The sequence below is a fragment of the Salvelinus sp. IW2-2015 genome, unplaced genomic scaffold (assembly GCF_002910315.2).
Source record: "Salvelinus sp. IW2-2015 unplaced genomic scaffold, ASM291031v2 Un_scaffold4261, whole genome shotgun sequence".
Classification (NCBI taxonomy): Eukaryota; Metazoa; Chordata; class Actinopteri; order Salmoniformes; family Salmonidae; genus Salvelinus; species Salvelinus sp. IW2-2015.
In genome coordinates, this window is record NW_019945532.1 from 33703 (window position 1) to 41677 (window position 7975).

Sequence of the window (7975 nt, forward strand, 5' to 3'; positions counted from 1 at the left end):
GACACATAACAGCTACTGGCAGCAAAATATCAGAGGCTGAGACGAAGGTCAGGAGACACTTGGCCCCATCCAGGATACCCCCGGACAAGGGCCAAACAGGCAGGATATACCCCACCCACTATTGCCAAAAGCCACAGCCCCACACCACTAGAGGATATCTACAACCACCAACTTACCATCCTGAGACAAGCCGAGTATAGCCCACAAAGATCCGCGCATAACCCACAAGGGGGGCGCCAACCCAGACAGGAAGACCACGTCAGTGACTCAAGGGCGCACCCTCCTAGGGACGCGCATGGAAGAGCACCAGTAAGCCAGTGACTCAGCCCCTGTAATAGGGTAGAGGCAGAGAATCCCAGTGAGAGAGGGAACCGCCAGGCAGAGACAGCAAGGCGTTCGTGCTCCAGTGCCTTTCCGTTCACCTTCACACTCCTGGCCAGACTACACCAATCATAGGACCTACAAGAGATGAGTCTTTCAAATAAACACTTAAAGGTTAGACCAACGTCTGCGCTCTCACATGGTAGGCAACCATTCCATAAAAAGGAGTTCCTATAGGAGAAAAGCCCTGCCTCCAGCTGTGCTTAGAAATCTAGGACAATTAGGAGCCTGCGTCTTTGACCGTACGTACGTGTAGAATGTACGCGGACCAAATCGAAAGATAGGTAGGAGCAACCATGTAAGCTTTGTAGATTAAGTAAAACCCTTGAAATCAGCCTTGCCTTAACAGGAAGCACGTTAGAGAGGCTAGCACGGATATATTATCAAATTTTTGGGTTCTAGTCAGATCTTAGCAGCCATATTAGCCAAACTAGAAGTCTATTTAGTGCTTATATCGCGGTAGCCGGAAAGTAAACATATGCAGATAGTCTAACACTGAAAGTAACAAAGCAATGGAACATTTTCTGCATCTTTTTGGACAGAAACATTTCTGATTTTTGCAATTTACTAAATGAAAAAATTCCTTGGAAACAGTCTTATATGTTCGTCAAAAGGAGATCAGGTCCAGAGTAATGCGAGTCCTTCACAGTTGTATTTGATTATTTCTATCATTGTGTCAAGAGATATAGTACTAAGACCTGAATGTCTCCCTTGACCTATGCCTGGCAGATGTGCCAGACTCAGGACAACTGAGCTTTGGAGGAATACGCAGATTTAAAGAGAGCTGTTAATTGCTTTCTAATATCGATTATCTTTTCCTCAAAGAGTCTTGAATATTACTGCTGAAGTGAAACATCCTCTCTTGGGCGAATGCTGCTTTTTAGTAGCTTTGCGACAGTATCAAAAAACATTTCGGATTGTTCTTATTTTGTCAATTAAGTTGGAAAAATAGGATAGATCGAGCAGCATGTGGCGTCTTCGATACTCACGACAACATCACTGTACTCTTTCAAGCTAGTCAAGACTTCCATTTGGCTGTGTCGCATTCCTCAATTTCTGAAGCTTGCTTCAGAGCCGAGGTATTCTGTATACCAGGAGCTAGTTTCTTATGACAAATGTTTTTAGTTTAAGGGTGCAACAGCTATCTAGGTATGCGCAGGTTAAATTGATTCTCAGTTAGGTTGGTAACTGATTTTTGCCTCTGATGTCCTTGGTAGGCAGAGGAGTCTGGAAGGGCATCAAAATTTTGGTTGTTGAGAATTATAGCACGACTTTGATGATCCTTGGTTGGGGTCTGAGCAGATTATTGTGTCGATTGCAAACGTAATAAAATGAGTGGTCCGATAGTCCAGATTAAAGGAAAAACATTAAGATCGACAACTTATTCATGGACAAAACTAGGTCCAGAGTATGACGTTTGCAGTGAGTCGTCGGAACATTTGGACAAACCACTGACGTCGATGAGCTCCAAAGCCTTTTGGAGGGTGTCTGTGGACTTTTCCATGTGAATATTAAATCACCAAAAATAGATATCTGCTATGACTACAAAGGTCCAGATAGAATTCAGGAACTCATGAGAAGCCTGTATATGCCCAGAGCCTGAACATAGCTAATAAAAGTGATGAGTAGCGGCAAATTTCGATGACTAAGAAGCTCAAAACGAAAAAGGGGGGCTAGGGTCAGTCTGTTATATCTGGAGTATTTCTCCTGTCTTATCTGGTGTCCTGTGTGAATTTAAGTATGCTCTCTCTAATGCTCTCTTTCTTTCTCTCTCTTGGAGGACCTGAGCCCTAGGACCATGCCTCAGGACTACCTGGCATGATGACTCCTCGTTGTCCCCAGTCCACCTGGCCGTGCTGCTGCTCCAGTTTCAACTGTTCTGCCTGCGGCTATGGAACCCTGACCTGTTCACTGTGATTACTATTATTTGACCATGCTTGTCATTTATGAACATTTGAACATCTTGGCCATGTTCTGTTATAATCTCCACCCGGCACAGCCAGAATAGGACTGGCCACCCCTCATAGCCTGGTTTTGGCCTTTCTCGGGAGTTTTTCCTAGCCACTGTGTTTCTACACCTGCATTGCTTGCTGTTTGGGGTTTTAGGCTAAGTTTCTGTACAGCACTTTGATATAATCAGCTGATGTAAGAAGGGCTATATAAATAAATTTGATTTGTAGCGTCATACCCAAGACGTCTCAAGGCTGTAATCGCTGCCGAAGCTCCTTCAACAAAGTACCGAGGAATGGGTCTGAATACTTGTGTAAATATATATATATTTTTGTAATAAATTTGCAAGCATTTCTAAAAACCTGTTTTTGCTTTGTCAATATGGGGTATTGTGTGTAGATTGATGGTTAAAAAAAACTATTTAATACATTTTAGAATAAGGCTGTAACAGCAAAATGTGGAAAAAGTCAAGGGGTCTGAAATACTTTCTGAATGCACTGTAAATATTCTCTATGAAATATAAATCACAGTTATTAGCCTACTAGTTCTGTCCATTTTACTGAAACCTTGTAAAAAAAAAAAAACGTGGTGGAGAGAAGCACGTTTTCACATTTATTAACTGAATTTGTAAATATCATAGGTCAGCGTTTCCCAAACTAGGTCCCGGGGAACTCAAGGTGCACGTTTAGTTTTTTGCCCTAGCGCTACACAGCTGATTCAAAACATTAACATCAAGCTTTGATAATTCTAGTTAGCTATGTATTGCTAGGGCGACAACCAAAATGTGCACACCTTGGGGTCCCCAGGACCGAGTCAGGGAATTGCTGACCTAGATTATCTTGAGTCTGGTGTCACACCTTTAAAGACAAACTAAAAACACACCAGGGGGCGCCACCTCACTCACAAAATGGTTCCACATAATTACTATAATATTATTTAAAATGTGAATATTTGGGTTATAATTTTGTTAACTACTTCTGTAAGTTTTATGAATACACAGCAACGGTTTTAATTTTGGATTTGTTTTTGTTTAAAATGTTATCTTCTTCCAGATACCCATTATATTGATGCTTGTAAGCATTGGATCCTGTATTGCATGTGGTAGAGCAGAGTACAGAACAGGTGATGAATGCTGTCCTATGTGTTCTCCAGGTAAGGACCAGCTCTGTATACTATATGGATTATTATGAAGAAAATACATTCCAATACCAATCAATCCATGWCACTGARCTTCTATCCCACAGGAKACCGGGTACATAAACACTGTACAGAATTTARAAYTACTTCCTGTGTCCCCTGTACCYACTCCACTTTCCTTGATGAACCCAATGGTCTTARGGCKTGCATACTGTYTACAAARTGTGACCCWGGCTTTGGTTTGAKGGTAAAGCAGRCATGTASACCTTCATCAGACACGGTCTGTGGGACACTGGAGGGGTTCTACTGTCTAGACCCAACTAAGGATGGTTGTAGAGCAGCCCAGAGACACAGCAGCTGTAAACCTGGTCAATACATCAGTCACACAGGTATGTCTTCATGCAAATCTTCCATTGACATCAGTACATGATTTATGCAATCGTGAGTTAAGCACATCTCAAGTTAGGATCCTTAATGAGTTTCACCCTGTGTTGGTGCAGGAACAACATCTACAGATACTGTGTGTTCTGACTGTACTGGTGATGCTTATTCAAATGGATAATTTACATCCTGCCAGACATATACACAGTAAGTGTGGCTCATGTATAATGGTTATTTCCTCCAAAATATAAGCTAAATACTACATTATTAACATAGAAATGTGAAACTAAATGTTGGATGACCAAATTGTTGATTATCAGTGGTCTATTTCTCTTATTATAGATGTGATACCTTGAAGCGTCAGCAAATTAAACCTGGTGGGAGGGAATTGTTTTAATTAATTGCCTAGATCAGGGATGGGCATCACCCCCGCCACACACACAGACACATTATGAGCAACATATTTTAGTGGCCCTCCTCTTGACACTGGAGAGTTTAACATTTAAGTTTTCGGGCATAGAGAAAATGTTGCAGTTTTAAAGCAAGTTTGCTGTAATTCTGCACATTTTGCCATGGGTCAGAGGGAAATGTTTGCAGTTTTTAATATGATATCTGAGTGAGACTAACAAATTCAATGAGGTTCCCCTGGCCGGTAATTCGACCATGATAAGTTTAGATAGTTTAGCGACCAGCTAACTTAGGTGTCTAAAAATGTTTTGCTGACATGGGATAACTGACTGACTATCAGTAACTAACATAAGAGAAACTGCTGATGCAAAACTACATTTCAAAATTGCATCTTGTGTGTTCTACTATTCTAACTTACAACAGTAACTGACTGAGTAAAAAAAAGAAGAAAAAAAAGCATACCCGCCAGTTGCCCATTCCTGGCCGAGATGAACAGTGAGAAATACCCAGTTTTTGTCAATTCTTACAATATTCATGCCTACTGGTCATATGACGATATTGATTATTTTGTCTCAACGCTAATGCTTGCATTTCTACAGAGACACAAAGGCCTACAGATGTACATAAAGGCCTACAAACGCCTATAGAGGTATGTTCATGTGCACCCTCCCTCTGTATTTTATAACATACTCACTGTGGTAAGGAGATAGATGACAGAAATTGTTCTGTTATTCCTATTGACTTGAGGGTTCCACTTTTTATGTTTTATTGAGTTGAGGTTTCATTTGTAGGAATCAGACACCGAGGGACCGAACGTTTTGTTAACATATGTACAGAATGGTATGCATGAGTTCTCGTGAACTACAGCAAGAATATGTATGACTTCGTACTTTTCATATTTTTCATGTAAACTTGACATGTTATTAATATTATCCTTTCCAGATTCATGCCCCTAGGACATTCTTTACAACAATCCAGTTTGAGGTTCATTGGCCTGAGATGTAGTGGACAGAAATTGGGCCCCACTACATGGTAAATGTGATCTAGACTAGTTGGGTGCTGACACATTTGTTTTGTGGTGTACTGATTAAACCAACTATGACCTTGATACATGGCCTGAAACCCTAAAACACAATTCCAATAAAACATTTTTTTTGTAAAATCTTCCAATACTGGGGACGAAGATGTAAACCCTAGTAGGACCCAGGTCTGTTCTGTCCAGGGTAAGGTCAGGTGGCCTTCATTTTAATGGTCAGTCCAAGTCATTTGAGCGTAACTGGAACTAAAGGAGTTTTGTATGACACTGCACCTGGTCTTTGGATGATGGTGCAGGATACAATCGCATTTTGGAGCAATTGTCCATGAACTGAGGAAATCTACAGATGATCCCACAACATCCCCATGAAACTTGTGCTTCTGGTAATGGTGTACTGTAGATTCTGTTGATACAAACTGTGCAAAGGACCTTTGAATAACATGGCCTGGACACTGGTTTGATAAAAATGGACTTGTTGTGTGACCATGGATTTATATAATCCCATTCCCCACAAAGGCAATGGTGCAAAGTGAAGGCTATGTCCAGTGTGTGACCCTGATGCATCCCAATAGGACTCCAATTAATAATACACACTACGTGACTTTTCTTACAGTCCTCCATGATTGTATAGTTCCTTTGCTTTTGATGCATATTTTGTACATATTGTATTATACAGTGTTTAGCAGATTATTCACGTAATACAGATTTGCATTGGTCAGGGGTTGCGCTTGTTTCACCAGCCATCAGTGCTCAGTCTCTCTGATGTATGTTTATTTCTGTGTAAATATGGTTTCAAATCCATTGTCCCCTCGTGGGATTAATAGAGGATCTGCAGTAAAATGTTATGTTCAAGTGTTCCAATGACCTTACATTGTAAAAATGTATTAAAGCAAAATCTGAACTGCAAGGATGTGAGTGAGCCAATTAAGTTTATTTGTATAATGTACCTCCTAATATTTCAGACCTATTATAGACCAAATTCAATGGTTTTCAGTCATACTTCAGGGAATATATGCATTTTCTAAGAACGGGGCCAATACGTCATATCCGGTGTCATGTGAACGCACCCTGCTTGCTATACTAGCTAAACTAGAGGCAACGATAATTGACTAATAATGGTGCTTTAAAAGCATATATGTGACATATAATAGTTGGCTAGTATCAGTATTAATGTATCGTCACAACGTTCTGATGTCTTTATCAAGTGAAAATGGTATACCTGTCGTCTGCACAGTATTTCCTCATTGGTAAGTTAGCTGGTTTAGCTACATTTAGGTTTTACAAAATTGTGATATAAATTGGCGTCCTGCTCAATCAAATAGTCCAACTATCACATTGAATCAGCAAACTTGAGTTAACGATGCTAGCAACTGACTTTGCAACCACCACACCAGTAATATAATATAGCTATGTTGAAACAAACGCTAATTCTTTCATCTGAGTTTTTTTTTCTTCTCACCGTTATTTAACCAGTTCCCATTTACAACTGCGGCCTGGCCAAGATAAAGCAAAGCAGTGTGACAAAAACAACAGAGTTACACATCGGATAGACAAACGTACAGTCAATAACACAATAGAAACATTTATACAATTAATTAATCCTTCCTTGCCTAACAGTTGCACCACAGAACAATTCATATTTGGTAACACTATCCATTAAAATAGTCGGCATGTATAGTTAGCTACAACAATTTGTTTTAGGACATTAGCTAGACAATATGAGAAGAAAAACATTAAAACGAGTTTGGGGGAGCAGCGGAAGTTAGAAGTTTCAATCTGATGACGGACATAAAATTCCCAATTATTAAATTAACGTTTTGACGGATTTAGATAAATATTCAGATTTACTTTGTGATTAGTTTAGCGTACTCGTCGGATGTTGTTACAGTATTTCGGAGCCGAAATGAATTGCATATCCTTCTACATTTCAGGTGTGGGCAAGGTTTGCACAGCTTGGATTTATATATATATATATATATATATATATATATATATATATATATATATATATATATATATATATATATATTTTTTTTTTTTTTTTTTCCCCCCCCTGATTCGAAGTCGATAGAGGGATGTTGTCTTAAATCAGTCTGACAGTCGTTGGCGTCCGGCCACCATTTTGAAGATGTCCACTTATTAGGGGGAGGAAGACACGAAGTTATAATTTGTTTTAATTACAAGTTCCACTCTGTTATTTTCAACTCCAATGTCATTGTTAAGTGCAAAGGAGTTGTCAAGAGAGAACAAACAGACTGGTTCATAACCTATGCATCTTTTTTGTCTGTTTCAGGTTTTAATTTTATGCTTTTATTTGGAAGCGATTGTGGTCCAGGAGAATACAAAAATGTTGATGGGCAGTGCTGCCCAATGTGTGGTAAAGGTAATGTTAATTTATGCATTAGCTTTTTAAATGTTGCTGAATTGCACGTTACCAGTAAACAAGGGGCAGGCACATTTCTACATGTAGCCTACAATATCTCATACACTACAGTGTTTCAGGAGGACTTGTGCAGTAAATGGGTGGCATTGTCTTCGGACACAGACCCATACTACTACATGCTTAAACTGCATACTATGTACTCATTGTCGCATACTATTTAGCACGTACCGTTTAGTAAAAAGTGTGCCACAATACAGTAGCGGCTCCTGACTGCGTTCCAGTTCCATTATTCTCTAAAC

At 39.7% G+C, this 7975-nt stretch overlaps 1 pseudogene; it reads left to right on the plus strand.

Annotated features, from left to right (window-relative positions):
• LOC112077084 (tumor necrosis factor receptor superfamily member 14-like) overlaps positions 1-4246 on the plus strand; it is a 6572-nt pseudogene extending 2326 nt beyond the window's left edge.
• The last annotated feature ends 3729 nt before the right edge of the window (positions 4247-7975 follow it).